Here is a 20,817-nt window from a genome sequence, read left to right on the forward strand (position 1 = left end):
TAGTCTGGATGGAGGTGGGATCTGAGAATAATTATTCTAGGAGATATTTGTATTTGTTTTGCCAGTATTTATTCATTAACTGCTTAGCCTATTCATGTAAACCACAGATGCTATGTTACTATAGCAAAGGCTACCTTTTTATCATTAGATGCCTCATTGAGCATTTAGTATCAAAAGCTGCTTTATCCTCAGGATTACCATTCTCTTAGCTGCATGCAAACTTCCTTTCCTTGCAATTTGCAGATGGAAGTGTGATTACACAGTGTCACTATGCACTACTTTGGAGGTGAGAGCAAATATAATGAAATGTAGACTAAATGTAGTAGAGATGCAGTAGAGTTTCCTGGTTGCCTGGAAGACAAAAAATGAATCTGTGCAATCTAATAATAGTACAGGTTGCTCAACCCTTATCAGGAATTTGGAAATCTGAAATACTCTAAAATCCAAATTTGTCCACATGAGTAGCTGAGATTGTGAGATTTGCTTTTGATAATAATGTTCAGTGGTGGCCCTTATCAATTTTGTGATCTTTAGAGCCCTGTCCCCTTGAAAAATTGATTAAAGCAAAGAGAATCATACATTGGGTTTGGAACTTTGTGGGATGGAAATTTGTGGCCTGATGCATGTTGCCAGAGAGAATGATCCAATGATCCTTTGAAGTTTATCATAGATTAGTGTAGAGCCCCTGGTGGCGCAATGGGTTAAACCCTTGTGCAAACAGGATGGCGGTTTGAATCCGAGGAGGGGGTAAGCTCCCGTCTGTCAAGCTCTAGCTTCTCATGCAGAGATATGAGAGAAGTCTCCCACAGGATGGTAAAACATCAAACATCCAGGTGTCCCTGAGCAACGTCCTTGCAGACTGCCAATTCTTTCACACCAGAAGCAACTTGCAGTTTCTCAAGTCACTTCTGACATTAAAAAAAAGATTAGCATGGGAGGACCTAGAACACACTTGATAAATGCAAGGTCCATGGACCAAATAAGGCTTGCCATGACATTTTATGTGGCCTGTGAGGTTTTCAGTGCGAGGTCAACATAGTGACATTTGAAGAGTCTTACAATTGCAAACAACCTTTTGAAGGCAACCATGAGGCTGATGTAGCCCTCAGTGAAGATGAGGTAGGCACTAGAGATTAATCAAATTCAAGAACAATAAATCTGCAAAAGTTAAACCCATAAATGTGGTGAGCCAACTATAATCAAAATGTAAAGATGAGATTTCAGTTTTAGTTTATTCATCATGTCAATTATTTTCCAAGCCCTATGTTGTTTTGGTTGTGTTTTCTGCAATTAGTAGAAAAGCGATCTGTTCAAAAGAAGCTTCTTTTACCATTGGGTAGCTAAGAGAACAAAAGAGTGGCTAGCATTGAAGAACAGAAAGGCTATGAGAAGATGCAGCAGTCTCGTTTCATCTGAATCTACAGGCAAGTGCCATCCTCTCCTTTCTCTCACCTGGGCATGTATAGACTTCAGAAGAGAAGGCTGAGAGGAGACATGATGGGGGCCATGTATAAATATGTGAGGGGAAGTAATAGGGAGGAGGGAGCAGTCTTGTTTTCTGCTGCCCTGGAGACTAGGACGCAGAAAAATGGCTTCAAACTACAGGAAAGGAGATTCCACCTGAACATTAGGAAGAACTTCCTGACTGTGAGAACTGTTCAGCGGTGGAACTCTCTGCTCGGACTGTGGTGGAAGCTTTTAAACAGAGGCTGGATGGAATCTGTTGGGGGTGCTTTGAATGCGATTTTCCTGCTTCTTGGCAGGGGGTTGGACTGGATGGCCCACGAGGTCTCTTCCAACTCTATGATTCTATTATTCTATGAGACAATTGAAATGAGATGAGAACAAAGGTGGGTGTGGAAAGAGAAGGCAAAACCAGAGAAATTTTAAAGGCATCTGGAAATGTGAGGCAGCAGAAAACAAATAGGAATTGTCCCTACCAAATTCAGGCAGTTGAAGACCATGGTCTGAAGAGGCCAACAGAGATTCCTAGCCAAAGATGCACTCAGATCTCTGCTATCTAGTGTTGGACTCATTACACAATATCAAATGTTGAATATCTAGGATTCAAATGCTTTTTAACAGCAACACATATACCATCTTTGTTTCCTGTATGGGATTTTTAGCCAGCAGCCAACCCTAGACTACTTTCTAAAAAGGACTACATTCACCACAACCTTCATTCAATAAACCACGCTAATCCAGTGGGTTTAAGAAATGTGTTTGTTTTTGTTGGGACAGCTCAGAGTGCTCCTTTACTAAGAAAAGAATTTCAGAGGGAATGCCAAGAAAGAAAGAAAAACACCATCTTTTTTTAGGCAGTTTGGTTGGATAGGAGTAGACTGTACTTGGAGTGTTTGTAAATAAGTACTAACACCCTTTTGAAGTCCCACATGAATCAGAATAGCTAATGAGGCTCATGCTTTGAACATCAGGACGTCCCATTTTTGGCCAGGGATCCCCTCCTTCAGTCATCATTTTTTAACTATAAGAAAGCCCCATCTGTTGCTAACGCCTTGGCTGCCTCTTAAAGAAGCAAAAGAAAATTAATCTCTTCAAAATATTCATACTGGAGGGTTCTTATGAATGAATTAATGAATACAGTAAATTATGATTATCCGAGGTGTCTGTTTTGCTTTGCCTTTGTTTTTGCTAATGAGATATAATCCAATAACCAGTTCTACCATGGCAAAAGTCTAATTCATTTAAGAGCCAACTGTCATGTTAATTATATTTTTAAAAAATCAGTTTTCAGATGTATTTTGCAAATGCATATAGGCGCGCACACACATGCATATACAATTGTTAACCATCATATAAAAGATCAGATTCAGCTGGTTTTAAAGCAAATGCTTCCTACACACAACTCCCCAAACCGCCTCTTGCATTTTCTGCCCAGTGTGTGGTCTGAGTAAACACTTTTCCAATACATGCAGCTTCTGGAAAGGATCTCATGGAAGAGTAACCATTATTTCACAAGTGCATATTTGATTTATATGACAAATCATGATATAAAGCACATGTTTTACAATGCAGTTTTCAGAGCAATTTAACAAATACAGAACATATTAAAGTGTTACCTACTGTAGTTAGCTATGAATTGCTGATATCATAATACAACATGCAGTCTCCATCCAGTGCCAGATTTAACTTCCTCCCCTTTTCAGGAATTAAATGGCATGTCTCTAGTCCTCATATCCAGAAAAGGAAAGAAAGGGAAATGGCCAAAACTGCAAAAGTTCCAAAAGTGGAACAAAATTTTACACTAGTCTTGATTTGCCATAAATAAGGTTTCCAGGTAAATTAAGGAGTAAGGATCCTGTTTCTTTATTGATGTTGTAAAGGATGGAATTTTAGTAGATTCTTGCCTGCATGGAAAGCAACCTGCTGAAATTCTCTCTTCCCCACAGTAACCTTTCCCAAACTTCAGCTGGCCACCCTAGCCATGAACAACCTGGGATTTTCCTAACAGCCCTAAAAAAAATTCCAAGGAGAGGATGCTCAAGAAGAAAAAGGCTCATTTTGGAAAATTCTGGAGATGAAAGTAGGATCCCTACAACTTACACAGGCTGGTTGGGCTTAGAACTGCTCTTGAAGAGACAAATGTTGAGCAAAGGGTAATAAGGCTCAACTGCTGTCATTATTTGGCCTCTGCAGCCAGGAAAATTGGTTTAGGAAATTAACTTCACTTCACTTAGGCAATCCCTTGTTGGACGAGTAGGATAGTCTTCCCTGATCAGTATTCTTGTGGATCCGTAGGTGGCTGTGGAGCCCTATTCTTGACCTGCATCTTCTCCCACAGTGAGGGCATTGGTTTCCAGGTGGAAGGCGGTCTCGGTCAGGGTTGGCTTGACACGCCTTCCTCCTGGCACATTTTTCTCTTTCACCCTCCATTCGTGCCTCTTCAAATTCTGCAGCACTGCTGGTCACAGCTGACCTCCAGCTAGAGCGATCAAGGGCCAGGGCTTCCCAGTTCTCAGTGTCTATTTTAAGGTTGGTTTAGGAAATATTGTTAGCATCATGACAAAATGTTATCAGGTGTTCAGTGATATGAAATGTGTCAAAGTGTATTCATGAAAAACACATCAACTTACTCCATCCAGCTTCTGTTTAAAGGACTCCAGAGAGTATCCTCAATCACAAGTTTTTCTGTAGGGAAGTTTTTTCTAACGTTTAGGTGGAATCTCTTTTCTTCTAGTGAGAATTCATTGCTCCACGATCTAGTCTCTGGAGCAATGGAATACAAACTGGTTCCACCTTTAGTGCAAAAAAAGTGTCGCTTTTATAGACCATTTGCTGTTATAGATTATGCTCTGGTGGTAATGTATACCAGTGTTTAGCACCAAATGAACTCTTGGGGAGATCTGGAACTACATCCAGTTATGGAATAGAAGACCTTCAGTTTCACCATTCTTTGGGACACACTAGGAGATTTGCAAGTATCAATGTCATGTAGAAGAATTCAAGCATCCTAGTGAGCTCTAATTCTTTTGGACAATAGGGAAAGTTCTATTTCTGCTCTAGTGATAAGTCTTGCCACTTCATCACACTTATAGTCCATCCATCTTCCGTCCATTCCCCCCATTACTGGGAGTCATAGTTGCCATCAGTCCCCCCGCCCCCCGCCCCATTAAAGAACTACAGAGCAAATGTGAAATTGGGCAGATCTGTAATCATGGGGAGAAATTGTGAATTTAGCCAAAATAATGCTAAGGGCCAGTTATTTTGGCTCAAAACAACATGTGATGGTGCCCATGACAGTTTCAGTTCCGTTTCTGAGCTTACCATGCTAAAAAGGGGCATTCCGATGTGCGTTGCCTTAACAGTGAGCGGTCCTTAGGAGACAGCTGTCATTCCTCTACATAGGTGCATAATAAGTCCTTCCCTTTGCAAATTTCTTTTTTTTTTAATTATTAATGACAGATATAGTGTAATAGAGACATTGCAGAACAGAGGACAGGCAGGTTTCCTTTGCTGCTTTGTTCCAATTTAATATTGTATTTATCAGAGAGCTGTCATCCCTGTTTATAAAAATGCATGATTACTCTTGCCTATGGAAAGAAGTGGTTTATAACAGCATCCCTGTCTCAAGAGTGCCACTGGGTTTTGATGCAGAACTATTGCATACCATGGAAAGCAATTTTTTAAAACAGCATCCTTGTCTCAAGGGTCCAATGGGTTTAAAAGTAGAACTAATGCATCCCATGGAAAGCAGCATCCATGTTGCAAGGGTCCAATGGGTTTAGATACAGAACAATTGGGACCCATTGAAAGCAATATTTTAAAACAGCATCCCTGTCTCAAGGGTCAAATGGGTTAGATGCAGAACAATTCCCATGGAAAGGAATTCTTGCAAATTTGCATGAATAAAAAAAGTTGGGGGAACAGACTTATTGCCTATGTGTGATGAGGAAGATAGCAGGTACCTACGGGGAAGCACTAAAAGTCTGATGAGAGCAGAGCAAATGAAAATGAACGAAAGAGGACTGGAAGGTACAATCAGCTCCCAATTCCTCTGTTTACTTAACTTAACAATGCCTCTCAATACTGCCGTCTAATAAGGTCCTTGAACTGGGACTTTGATTAAAAAACAAATTCTAGTCACTACTAAGCCATTAAACATGTGAAGAGAACTGGGGTTTGTGGAGAGATACTCCCTCCCATTTTGTCTTATCTCACCCATCATTGTGAGAACAAAATTAGGAGAAGAGCCATTAAATCAGGGAATGCAGAATATTAATTGAACTAATAAATAATGTACAAATAATGCATTTGCTGGCTGTGGTTTCCCTCCTTCTCCAGCCTGTAGTTCTGTAAATAAAGTGAACAGATGTTGTTCACCATGACCCTGAGAGTTTCTAAAGAAATTAGACCCCAAGAAGCCTATCCCAAACTTCCAAATTCTGGGAAAGATGGGGGGATGCCATTTTCATAACCCTTGTTTTGGAGTTACTTACATTCTCTTATGAGCTAATGTTATCCAGGCTTGCTTTGCCCTTTAAGATCAGATTGGCTGATGTAGAGGCTTTAGTATATATTACTTTTGTTTTCTTTTCCTAACCTTTGGAGGTTCTTGGAGCACAGACTGTTTACTTAGATGTTTGGAATGAGTTCAGCAGTGGCAGATACTTTGTTGTAAGATCTGAAGGGAACATGAGCATCACTTGTCCAACACGCATTAAAAATGTCAGCAACCCAAGATCTGAACAGTCTCATAGCTCTGGGGGCTATGAGAGTTTTTCTCTTTGATTCCCACCAATACGTTTTGCCTTTACACCTTGGGTAGATTTTTTAAATGTCCTGTTTTGTTTTGGCCATTTCACACATTGCTCTCATTTCATGCATTAACTGGACCATGCAAAATAATGGTATGATCTACAGTTGTTATGGAGACTGGATCATTTTTTATTTAACAAAATCAGCAACTCAATCAATCAATTGGTCCATCCTAAAGGGAAGTGCCCACAGTATTTTACATTCATTTCTGTCAAAATATAAATTGTAATAGAAAAAGATAGTCCATGTAATGTGTATATTAGATAAACATATTAAACAAAAAGTTAAATCAAGTTGGGTATTTGCTCTTGGTTTGCAGAATAAATGCAAACAAACACATTGGAGAAAAAGGAGATCAATTTCTAAGGAAGACCAGGTTCTGACCAGTAGCAGGAGAGGGAAGAAGGTAAGCTAGGGAACATGTAGTGAGAGATGGCTGAAGTGCACAGTAAGCAGTATGATTTGATATATCTGTAGCAGAAATACATTAATTCAAGCTGTATGTTAGAATCTGGTCATCAAAAGATTAAAGAGGACACCAGCTGGGAATTAAGGTCATACTTTCAAAATAATTTAGTATGTATAGTGTATTGGATCAACCTGGAAGCAATATGGCTTTCCAAACTGCCACAAAACCACAGAATAGTCTGTAGGTTCTGGCAAACTCTGGAATAACCCTCAACTTTACTCAAAGCAGGGTAAAATGGTTGAAAGTGGGCGGGGAGGGGGAGAGACTGCAATACTCACTAGATTATCACTGTATATTGAGACAGTCAGACTTCTATTCACAGTGAATCTGTAGGGGTTTTTTTTATAAGAATAGACAATGCCTACATCCAATCTCAACAAAAAGAGGTTTAAGGTTAGATGAAGGGGATTTTTTCTACTAAACAAAATGAGATCTTTAATTAAGGGATATGGAAGTCACAGATTTGTTAGCAATAATTGCAACATAATCATTATCAGCACTTTTGCAGAAAGGTGGGATTCATTCATACCCGATACAATGAGTGATAGTGGGGCCTTTCCCCTACACTCCCAACTTCTCTCCAGAGTAAAAGGGCCATTCCTTTGAAGCAATTTGATAAACTGCTTTATTAATATTGCATCATGATTTTTGTGTCTATATTTCACAGCTGCAATGTATTAAGACCCACCACTGTTTGCAAACTATTTTGTAAACATAGCAAAAACACTGCTTACAGTAATTAGGATTGCTTTTTTCCAGCATCTCTTTCTACTTTTCTCCTAATTAAATTTTAGAGATTGCTGTAAATAATGTACTTTCCAGGAAACCCAGAATGCTTATCAAAAAGATAAAATGTTTAATCTCTAATGAATAGCTGAGCCTTCTTTTTGCCTTAATGAAAAGCTAGAATGTCTAGCTCAGTAGTATAATTGTGGTCACTGTAAAGATATTGATGATATCTTACATTGGGGTTGTCTAATATAAATCTTCATATGCAGACTTACAGTATATAGTGTTGGTGCTATGCAAGGTTAGTATGCAACAATGAGTGTGTGTTCACTCATATGTGCAATTTAATGGGCATGTAGGCATTCAGATTAACATGTCTACATGAATTTGTAGGCACAATTGTACTTCATGCACAACTTTGTTTCTGCAACCTAGAACTGACATTCTACAACCCATAACTGATGTTCAGAAATCGGCAGAAATGGGATTCATACATGTCTAAGGCAACAACAGGATTCCAGATGGTACTTTCTGAATTTTCTTTTCAAGTCAGGGCAACAGTCTTTCCAAGGAAGTAGACTATTAGAAAGGAGGAATTTCCTCCCTCAAACAATAGAGCACATAGACCTCCACTTATAAATGAACCCTTTAATGATCTAATATAGATCCAAGAAATTGCTACAAACAGTTCCCAGAAAGAATGGATGATTATACGCAGGCACAACAATAACGAGCAAGAAATAGAAGAACTCTAGGCACTTTAACGTTTTCTCTTTTTTTTAGCATTTTGTTAAACTGCTTTGGATCCTACTCCATTAAAATGTTAAATCAACGAATCACAAGAATTCTTTAGACTAATTAGCTAGTGACAATTGCCTAAGTCTGTAACAAAACTCAGAATATTTGATTTTTGACTGATGTCTGGGGAATTACAGCACAAAAGGGGATGCTTCCAAGTGTTAATTTATAAACTAATTGTTTTATACCTAGCTACAATAGAAAGGAAAATTACACATCCTATCCATTGATTGGTGACTTCAGTAGAGTTAGATCTCTGATGGGAAAAACATTGCAATTGCCAAGTAAAAGTGGAGTGAGGTCTCGTTTGTGTCATCACAAGAAAACTGCAGAAATGTAATCCTAAAGTCATTCTTAGAACTCTTATCAACTTTCTTTTAAATGTTTCCAAGACCACTTGGAAAACCATATGGCTGACTGGAGGCCTATCCATACAGCATTGTCCTGCTTTGATTGTATCAAAGAATCTAAAAATATCACAGCCTTTGATGAACAGATACTTGCAATTATATTCTTATATTTTAACACTTTTGTTAGATCAAAAAGAGTAGTGAAAGTAGCAGTAATGATGTATAGTTTGGAAAGTGTTTTTTAGGATTATAATTCTCATAATTGCACAGTCAGCATTGCCAATTGCCATGCCAAGATCTAGCAAACTAGTTAAATATTTTTTTCAAATTGCCACAGTCTGGACAATTTATCTCTGGCAGGATTTGTCTTGGGAGATTTGAGAGGAGGGGTGGACAACATAATTTTGTACACATCCAAAGAATGTTCAATTTGTTCTCTGAGCCTTGAATGAAATCCAGGTGGTGCTAATAAGTATCTCAATAAGACATCAATAAAAAATAAGATATAGATGAGGCAGGCTGGATAATTGGGGATTTATGTACTGTTTAAAAGTGCAAGAAAGACCAAAATAATTGCTTTCACCCTCATGGGCACTGCATTAAGGAAACTGTCTAAAGGCATCTTTAGTTGAAAATATCTAAATCAATTATTTCCTGGTATAGTCATCCTCAAAGGGATCATTTTAATTAGGATACTAACATTAGCAGAGAGTGCAGATTGTATTTCATTTGAACTTTTTAACTTTATAAATCCCTTTTGGATTTTATGCTTATTTTGTGTTTCTATTTTTCCTCCGGTTTGTGTTTTTGAAATCAGACTTATTAAAATGCATAACATTCAACACTGATTACAACATGCAACACTCTCACATTGTCAGTCCTAATGAAGAACATCTGTTGAAAAGCTTTAAGTACATTAATTGTGTTTACCAGTATGAGTATGCATATTCATTCAGAACTATTTCTAGGCTATTCCACAGGGTTTTGAAAGTGAATTAGGGACTACTATAATCCCAAATTAATTGGTAATATGTATATAGATCTAGTAAGAAATTTAGTTTTAGTGAAGAACAACAAATTTAAATAAAGAACAGGAACAAACCCTATTGCAGGGGTCCTCAAACTAAGGCCCGGGGGCCGGATGCAGCCCTCCAAGGTCATTTACCCGGCCCTCGCTCAGGGTCAACCTAAGTCTGAAACAACTTGAAAGCACACAACAACAACAACAATCCTGTCTCATCAGCCAAAAGCAGGTCCACACTTCCCACTGAAATAATAATAAGTTTATATTTGGTAAAATCGTTCTCCATTTTAATTATTGTATTGTTTTTAAGTGATTTTTGCAGTACAAATAAAATATGTGCAGTGTGCAAAGAAATTAATTCATTTTTTTTCAAGTTATACTCTGGCCCTCCAACAGTTTGAGGGACTGTGACCTGGCCCTCTGTTTAAAAAGTTTGTGGACCCCTGCCCTATTTGGGTCAACTCCAGAAAAGTTATACTACAATTATACTTGGATACCAAATGGTTTAGCATGGTTCATCCTATACACTAAAATGATATCTTGTTTGTTGAGATACTTTGAATTATATGCTATCTCTTATATACATTCCTAAACTATCGCAATAGTACTCTCTAACAACATATTCTGAGCCTCTCACCAAACTATAAGTCCCAGAATTCCATGAGAATCATAGCAACTCAAGTATTTCAAACTGCTGTGCTATAGTTGTTAATTACACTTCATGACTCAGTTTGAATTCAAGATGGCTTTTTTTCCAGTTTTTGAAACTCAAATTCTTTCTCATTAAAATGACAAAGAAAATGTGTGAATTTATATTTAAAATGAACTGAAAAAATATATTCCCTCCCTCTACGAACTCTATTTGTTGCCACATAGAAACAAAGAAGAAGTGCAGGGTGAAAAACAAGGCATGAGCAAAATCCATTTTACACTAAGAACACAAATATTTTACTATTTTGCTGCTCAAATGAGGATTTGGAGAAACTGGATGTTGTTCAACATTTTCACATGCCAAAATGTGTTGGGAAAGTATTCTGCACAAAAATATTTATGGGTCTTCTTCATGCAAGAATTATACAGTTTTGCACACAGACATGTAGAATACACTGGCCAGAATTCAGGATCTGGAGTTACATATTCACGGCTACTACATAGTCATTATTGTGGAAGTATTGCAATGATAGCATCTGGCTTCCCAGATCTACATTACTGGGCATTGAGAATGTGAAGGAAAGGATGTCCATTCTGCTGCTGATGGGGATGTGAGCAAATTATGTGTTGTGTTGCACAAGGCTGTGATGTTCTGAAGTAGGACCTCATCACACTGACAACTTCAGTTTGGCAGAATCATAAAAAGCATAGAGGTGGAAGAAATTACAAGGGCCATCCAGTTAAAAGTTCCTGCCATACTGCACTCCCATACAGTCTCTGTTTAAAGTCTCCAAAGAGATTTTAAACTCCATGACACTTTGAAGGAGCATTTTCTGTCAAACCACTCTTGCTGTCAGGATGTTCTTTCTAATGTTAGAAAACCTATTTTTCCTAAAGGTTGACTCCCTTGCCCTTTGTCCTACTCTCTAAAATGGCACAAAACAAGCTTGTTCCACCTTCAATGTGGCATGCTTTCACCTAGAAAGGGGATTTGTGTGTGGAAACATTATCTGTACATGTCCCAATTTTCAACATGGCTAACAGTTTGGAGAGGTCAGATCCTATTAACTATGTTAGTTATGTAACTATGCAGTACATATAGAATTCCAGCCACTGTGTCCAGATATAGATATAGATAGATATAAATATCTCTTCGTTTTGTGCAAAAATTGGCCACCTTGCATTGAACTAATGTACTAATGTACAAAATGTACAAAACATAGTAATCTTAGACTTACACAAATTGGTGGCTATTCTGAATAATGGTGGGAATTTTGTACAAAAACAGAGTGTTTTATACAAAACATTGGTAAATGTGTGAGATGAAAACTGCACAAAATTCTTGCCAAATCCTTTTGAGTGGGCTTTCCGAGTGTTGGGAAACTATTTACAACCATGGTCTACAATTAATCCTACACACACACACACACACACACACACACACATAAGGTCACTCAATTTTGCATTTCTTGTGGGATAATGTTCTTCAGTAACATCAGGAAAGGATTGTCACTTCCTTTAATCTGTTTTTGATTCTTGAAAAAGAAAGGAATTAAGGGTGGAAGGAAAATCTGATGTTAACAAGAAAGCACAAAAACTATGCAATGAAAACAGTGAATGGGAGATAGAAGCAAAGAGAAGGCAAGAGTGAAATTCAGACAAAGATTGGAAATTTGACAGGTGCCAGAATTTTAGGGCATATTTCCACATGTCATGTCAGAGCTGTTCTGGAGTGGAGTACTCCAGATCAACTCTTGGAGAATCTGCACAACTAGCCTCCTAGTCAACCTGGCAACAACAGGGTATCCACACAGCACAGCACTGAACCACCATGGTGATGCTGGCTGAATCATTAGTGCAACTCTGTGATGGGAGGGATGGAAAGTCGTCCTCCATTCCCTCTCCCTTCTCTGAGTTATGCTTACATTTTGGCCAGTGATAGAACTAGTGACAAGTGGTGACCACCAGCAATTTCATAGTGACCATGTGCTCCTGCAATTTGAGGTACAAAGGAAGGCTGAAACAAAGACAAGTCAAACTCGCATTTTGGACTTTAGGAGAGCTGATTTCTGAAAAATGAAGGAAACACTGAGCAGCATTCTGTGGACACAGATACTAAAAGACAAGGGAGTTATACATGGATGGGAGTTTTTCAAGAGTGAAATAATCAAGGTGCAATTGCAAACAGTGCTAACAAAGAGAAAAAATAGGACAAGTGCAAAGCCAAAATGGATGTCCAAAGAACTTCTAATTGTGCTAAGACTCCTGTAGGGAAAAGGTCAGCAAGGCTAAATCACAAAATGAGCTCAGGCTTGCCAGGGACAATAAAAACAATAAAAAGGGCTTCTTTTTTATGTTAGTAGAAAAAGGAAGAACAAAAAGGCGATAGGGCCTCTTTGAGGAGAAGATGGGGCAATGCTGGCAGGGGATAAGGAAAAGGCAGAACTACTTAATGCCTTCTTTGCCTCGGTCTTCTCACAAAAAGAAAGTCATATTCAATCTCAGAAAGATGGAGTGGATAAGGGATTAGAGGACATCCAACCCCAAATTGAGAAACAAGTCGTCCAGGAATACCTGGCTGCTCTAAATGAGTTCAAATCCCCAGGACCAGATCAACTACACCCAAGAGTATTGAAGGAACTAGCGGAAGTCATCTCAGAACCATTGGTAATCATCTTTGAGAGTTCTTGGAGAACAGGAGAAGTTCCAGCAGATTGGAGGAGGGCCAATGTGGTCCCAATCTTCAAGAAGGGAAAAAGGATGACCCAAACATTTACCATCCGGTCAGCCTCATGTCGATACCAGGCAAGATTCTGGAAAAGATTGTGGTCTGCAAACACTTAGAAACAAATGTGGTCATAGCTAATAGTCAACACGGATTTATCAAAAACAAGTCATGCCAGACTAATCGGATCTCTTTTTTCAATAGAGTTACAAGCTGGGTAGATGCAGGGAATGCCTTGGATGTAGCGTACCTGGATTTCACTAAGGGTTTCGACAGGGTCCGCTATGACCATAGTTTTGCCTAGTCAAATGTGGGCTAGACAAAACTACGGTTAGGTGGATCTGTAATTGGTTAAGTGGACGAACCCAGAGGGTGCTCACCAATGCTTCACCCTGGAAAGAAGTGACGAGTGGAGTGCCGCAGGGGTCCATCCTGGGCCCGGTCCTGTTCAACATCTTTATTAATAACTTAGATGAAGGGTTAGAAGGTAGGCCTGGGTAACAACGGAAAAATTTGTTTCTAAAATCGATTCGTTTTTGGGGGGTTTTTGCGTTTCCTTATTTAAAATAATTACAAAATTTTCCTTTAAAAAAGTTCGATATTTACGAAATTTCGTAAATGTGAAAAAATTACAAAACAATAACAAATCGATTTCTGAAACAATAACGAATCGATTCGTTAATGGCGGACGCGACCGCGCAATACGCTAAAAAACCTCCAAATGGGACAGGGGGAACTTCTGATGCTTAATTAAACCAAAAACAACTATAAAAACCCTTAGAAAACCAAAAACAACTATAAAACTTGCCCCAGACATGCGGAAATAATAACGAAACGACCTCAAAACGATAACGAAACGAATACAATAACGAAATACAAAACATTTACGAAACAATTTAAAAATTCGTTTTTTTTTAAATTGCTCCAGACTGGTTCGTTATCGTTTTGTAATTGAAAAATTAACGAATTTTTTAACGAATTACGAATTAACGAAACGAAACCGCCCAGCCCTATTAGAAGGCATGATCATCAAGTTTGCAGACGACACCAAATTGGGAGGGATAGCAAATACTCCAGAGGACAGTAGCAGAATTCAAAATGGTCTTGACAGATTAGAGAGATGGGCCAAAGCTAACAAAATGAAGTTCAACAGGAACAAATGCAAGATACTCCACTTAGGCAGAAAAAATGAAATGTAAAAATACAGAATGGGGGATGCGTGGCTCAAGAGCAGTACGTGTGAAAAAGATATTTGGGTCCTTGTGGACAACAAGTTAAACATGAGCCAACAATGTGATGTGGTGACAAAAAAAGCCAATGGGATTTTGGCCTGATTTAATAGGTGTATAGTGTCTAGGTCCAGGGAAGTCATGCTACCCCTCTATTCTGCCTTGTTTAGACCACACCTGGAATATTGTGTCCAATTCTGGGCACCACAATTGAAGAGAGATATTGACAAGCTGTAAAGTGTCCAGAGGAGGGCGACTAAAATGATGAAGGGTCTGGAGAACAAGCCCTATGAGGAGCGGCTTAAAGAGCTGGGCATATTTAGCCTGAAGAAGAGAAGGCTGAGGGGAGACATGATAGCCATGTATAAATATATGAGAGAAAGTCACAGGGAGGAGGGAGCAAGCTTGTTTTCTGCTGCCCTGGAGACTAGGACACGGCACAATGGCTTCAAAGTACAGGAAAGGAGATTCCATCTGAACATGAGGAAGAACTTCCTGACTGTGAGAGCCGTTCAGTAGTGGAACTCTCTGCCCCGGAGTGTAGTGGAGGCTTCTTCTTTGGAAGCTTTTAAACAGAGGCTGGATGGCCATCTGTCAGGGATGCTTTGAATGCAATATTCCTGCTTCTTGGCAGGGGGTTGGATTGGATGGCCCATGAGGTCTCTTCCAACTCTATGATTCTATGAAAGTAGGGTGGCTATGTAAACAGTGGCAGTCAGTTCTGAATCAGAACCAGTCCAACTATTTACATGTCTGCAAAGTGTGGATGATTTCAGGAGCTTTGGAAAAATTTCAGAACATTCCCTGAGTTTGGGAATGCCAAACATTTAGGGCAGATCAGATTTGCGTGGTATGTGGTTGCCGTGAAGTCCATTCACCCCTATCTCACCTCATTTGGCCCATGTAGATGATCCCACAGATCCCAAAAGAACAAGTTCCTTCTCTTAGATATGGAGCATCAAGCATGGCTGGTTTAAGACATTTTGCCAATATCAGCAAAAGAACAAGATGAGATTCATACTAATCCTATATAACTGGCCCGACACTTATTTTTTTCTTTAGCACCAGTGATAGAAGAGAACCTGGGGGGCAATAGCATAGCTTAGAGGCCACAGTGAAGGCTATATAGAAGCCATTCTAGTGCTGCCTCCCAGTATCTGCTGCCTGAAGTGACCACTCCGCCTAATGGTATGTTCAACCCTAGTTCCAGAAGCTTTCCCCTTGGTTTGTGTATATGTTTTTTTAAAAAAGAAATAAATTTATTTCATCATATATCAGACATATTTAGAGCGCAACCAAATAAACATGAGATGAGATAAATATTCCACAAGAGGTGAAGCATTAGACTTGGGTGCTCCAGTTTGTTGGTTCCTGATCCTAACAATTCATGCATACAATGGATTGTAGGTCCTATTAAACTAACAGAGATAATGGAAGAGATAACCATATGTATTCTGCTTCAGGTTAAGTGCCCCAGCTTTCCATCATTATAGATACTTCATTGCTTCAATGCTAATATCACCTGCTCTAGGCTCCAATAAGTACTTTCTACACTTTGCTTTGAAGACCTTTGTATCTGGCAGAGGCAAAGTAGGCTAGAGTCTAAGGGAAGTGTTCGAATATATTCCTGCCTTGGACCTAATAAAATCAACTGTTGCTCTGACATTAATAGCCTCAGCTTTGTTGCATCTGCACCCATCACTGTAACACAACACAGAGCTTACTGGGCAAGACTGTTTTGCCTTAAGCAAACAGTATTTATTTTTATATATACACTCAGTTCATTGCATAACAACAGGATATTTTAATCTCATTCTGGTTTTCAGATCTAGTGGCTAGGTTTGTTGCCAGTAGGTATCTGGCATTTGCAAACCACATGTATAATTTCATCTCTGGACCAATTAATACCTCAATTCTTTGTTAATATGATGAAACCTCTTTATTTCCTTCTTTCCAACAACTTCTTCCAGGGTGGTTTTATCTCAATAAGGCATTGGTATAAGGAAACATGACATTGTGCTTGAATTCCTTCCAAAATGAAAAAAACAAAAACAAAGCTATTTAATCAAGATATTTCTATTTTGTCTGTTGGTCTCAACTATCCATGGCTTGAAAATATTTTTTAAAAAAATCCAAAAAGCAAGTCTTGATTTTGCCATTTACGTAAGGGACATCATTTTTCTATGCCTGTTGCACTAGGTCCCCAAAGCCTCTTTTCACCACAAACCACACACTGTCCAGGCAATTCAAAAAGTAAACTTTTTTAAAAAGCTGAGTATATAAAAAGCAAGCAAATTCAAAAGGGAGAATCAAAGTTCACAAGGTTATTTCCATAAAGGCTGAGAGTCCAAAAATCCATTTAAAGAAAGTCTCCAAAGTCAATCCACAGAGATATCCAAAGACAAGGTAACATGAATCCACAGCAAGCACACAAGAACAGGAAGCAAGAACAGCTTAGAAACTTGAATACATGAATTCCAAGACAACAGGCCCAAATAACTGAGAGCTCTTTACCTGAATGCAGCATTGCTCTCACAAGGATTGTACCAGCAGGCACCACTTTAAAAAAAAGCCCCAGATCTTCCTATGACATCATTTCTCACGCACCCGCTTCTTTGCTCTTTATCTCTAATTCTCTGGAAAAAGTGAGTCTGTCTTTGTTACATGCTCCAATCACCTTGACCTAAACAAATATTTGTGTCCCACATTTCTCTCAGCCTGCACTTCTGGCATGTTCCCATGGGAATGGGTCTCACCTTCTCCAGTCACGTGGGAACTGCCAGGAGTAAATTCCAAAACAACTCTCTTTGGGCTACTTCCATTCTCCACCAGGCTCTCCCACCACCCCCTTCCTCCTCATCTAAACACTCAGAATCTGACCAGGCTACAACAATGCCATTGTATATATCAGTGGATGCCAAGAGCCCATTGTATTTATTCTGAATGGCAATTATCTTTCTTTTGAGACACACTTTTTCTTTTTTGCTTGGCAACTAGTGGCTTTCATGTCTGTGGAGTGATGAATCTATTCCAGGTTTTATTGGCACTTTAAAGATGCTAACCAAGATGCTGAACTATATCCACACAATTGCTTTCATTTTCTACTGCCCCAATTTCCAGCAGTGTTCATGAGATCATATATCTGGTGTATAACCTTGTAACTGTTGAACAGGATGCCAGCATATATATTTTTCACCTGAGGAAATAAAGGTTTGTGTCTGTCCTTCTTCCCATTCTCCAGTGATATTTCCAATAACAGATTATTTCTTCTATTTGTTTTCCCTGCTGAGCTTCTTTGTAAACTTCAGAACCAACTTCTAGTTTATGTCTTAGTCTAAAAGTCAAAACTAGATGAGTTCACATTGTAATGTGATGTGTTTTTCCTCCTCAGCCCTATTGAGAACCAATATGGAATGATAGCTAATGTATCAAACTACTAGGATTAGAAATTCAGATACAAATCCTCACAGAGGTCTAAAGCTCAAAATATGATGTTGAGAAAGTTATTATCTTTCATCTTAAGTTAACTCATACGGATATTGTCAGGATAAAATGACCAAGCACATATAGTACACCACTCATATTTGTAGGACCAGATTTTATTTATCCACTGCTAATGAAATATGACCTCTCTAGGCATTTTCTAGATCCTCTGGTATGACTCTTTGATTTTGTTGAACCAGAAGTCCTTTATTTCAACAAGGTTTGCTCTTATCTCCAGTTTTCCATGTCCACACAAACTCCAGGAATGTATTCACCATAGATATGGAGGTGGCACTTTATATAAGTTTGAGTTCCATGAAAGAAAGAAAGTATCTTTGTTATTAAAATGGAAAATATATTTTAATAGTAAGCAGAGAAAGCAACATGCATGCCATGGCTAGAGAAAAATACAATCACATGCTCATTACCGTTATGTTTTTAAGTAACAGTTTTCTTGGGAAAAATTAAGACACTTATGTTAATAGAAGTGAAAGATGGAAAATCTAGATTAATATAAAGTTTTCAAATAAGCAGTCTGACCTCCAGGACCAGTGTTTTGTTTTATGCTGCCTTCTTTCTGGCATTCCACTTAACATACCCAGAATAGAAGTAGTCAACATTTAATTCTGTGCTCTGTATGAAGGATGATTATCATAGAAGAGAAAGGCATTCCTCTCTACTCTGCCTGCAGAAGCAAGGAATTATCGTGCTGTTATAATAAATGCTCACATCAAACTGAGACATACCATGTGGTGAAAAAATGAGAGAGACTTCCCTTGTAAGTGGAAACAATTTCTAAGAAAGAAACATCCATATAGGAAGAGTTCCATGAGCATTGACTATGCTGAGCAGATCTGATGGAAATTGCAGCTTTACCACATTTGGAGAACCACAGCTTCTTCATCTCTCATTTACCACCATCGGATTTCTCTTCAGTCCCAGATTATCTGCTTTGAACTGGATTATATGAGCCTACACTGCCATATAAATCAGTTCAAATTAGATAATCTGGATTTCACATGGCAGTGTAGATGCGGCCTAATATTTATTTATCGTGTCAGGAGCAGACCAAACAGTTGCATTGCATTTTTTAACAAACAAACAGAACACAAAGTTTGCAAGCTTTGTATCCTATTAAATGTCCTTTGACCAGTAGCTGGCCACTTGGAGTGCCTCTGGTGTTGCTGCAAGAAGGCCTTCCATTGTGCATATGGCAGGGCTCAGGTTGCATTGCAGCAGGTGGTCTGTAGTTTGCTCTTATCTACACTCGCATGTCGTGGATTCCACTTTGAGGCCCCATTTCTTAAGGTTGGCTCTGCATCTCGTGGTGCCAGAGCACAGTCTGTTCAGCACTTTCCAAGTCACCCAGTTAATGAAAATGAGGAAATGTATATGGTCAACATCGAGAACAGTCCTTTATTCTTTTAATTGATGGTTTAAATTATTTTGAAATGATAGTTTAAATGTTATGTCAATGTTCACTTTTTTGTATTTTGTTTTTAATTGTATTGAATCTTTTAAACTGTAAGTCAATTTGAGGCCCAATTCTGGGAGAAAAACAGAATCTAAATAAATAAATAGATAGATAATAATTTCACTGTAGCTATATTTATCACTTTGTGAACAGACCACAAACAGTGGTCACCTGCTTAAGTTCCCTGAAAATTATAGGTAAGTTAAACAGATTTAATTTTAAAAATCAGGAGTTTTGCTCTTCATTTAATATACCTTACAGCAAGCTGACACTTCCACAAGACCAATTGCAGAAGGAATTATTTTTGGAGATGCACTCTATGGCTGCTCTAATGAGAAGCTTATCACTTTCCTGGAACGGATTTATCTACGGACAAAAAGTTCTAAGCCCTGCTCTTTCCATGGCATTTAAAATGCAGCAGGCTCCATAGAAACGTATCATAAAAGCAAAAGCTTACCTAGCTTTAGTTTGGGATATTTGTCACTCACATGCATGTAATTAGTTGTTAATAACAGAACCAGTTGTGTGTAATGAACCGAATGTTATTGGAGGAAGGCTAAAAAGCATTTAAATAATGCAACTCCCCATTTCTGGTAATTGCCCAGTGTCTGGTTCTGTTGTTGTTTTAAATTCTATGTCATTAGGTCCTGGGTTACTGGTTCTTTCTTCTCTCCATAAAGAAACTGATTTGGAAGAGAAAAGGCTGCAAACAATGATACTAAGCATCTACACTCTGACAGTACATGAATAACAATACTCATAAAGGTTGCAGCTTGCAAGAATTTGGGAACTTCTGCAGAATTAGCAAGAATGCAGTTTCTGTGCTCATTATTGCCTTTCCAGCAGCTGTTGTCACCAATTTTCTGGCTGCCTGCCTGCCACAGCATTTGGTTGTGCTTCCTGCCTACCACCTTCCCCATCTTTTCTACATTAATGGATATGTATAGCTCTTTACATGACTATATTTGTATATGGGAAACAAAAGGGAGAGAAAGTACAGACAGAAAGGAATCTAGCAGTATCTTTAAGCCTGATTTATTTTAACATAAACTTTTGTGAATTTAATTCATAATATTGCTATCAAAACTAATCTAAAGGAAGACACATCTGTTAATATGTGAATCACAGATTGCAATTCTTTCTCTGATGCTCAGGTTATGGATTATATGTTCAAAATTATAGATGGTTTTTTTTCTTTTGTGAAATAATTCTTAGAATATCAGCAACCAATTAATCCTCTATCAAATTCAAAAGACCACTGAGCATTTCAACATCAGTATTAGCTATTGATAGATAATTTGCAAATTTCCCAACTTCTTTCTTATTTAGTCTTCTTCTTACTAAACTATTTTCCCAATGGAGGAGTTAGCATTGTGACTGTCATTTCCACAGGGCTTTGTTTTGAGCTTCCTTGGGTCTCAGGTGGACAGCTCGCATGTCTTCATTGATGGTGTCCATCTTTTCTTTGGCCATCCATGTGGTCATTGTCCTGCAATCTCCAAATGTAGTGCTGTTTGTGCTACTAATGTTGGTTCTCTTCTCATGACATTGCCATTATGTTAATAGCTTGTTTACGTTTCTTTGTTGCTGGCCAGCACTCTGCCCCGTA

This window comes from Anolis sagrei, chromosome 3 (assembly GCF_037176765.1).
Source record: "Anolis sagrei isolate rAnoSag1 chromosome 3, rAnoSag1.mat, whole genome shotgun sequence".
Taxonomy (NCBI): domain Eukaryota; kingdom Metazoa; phylum Chordata; class Lepidosauria; order Squamata; family Dactyloidae; genus Anolis; species Anolis sagrei.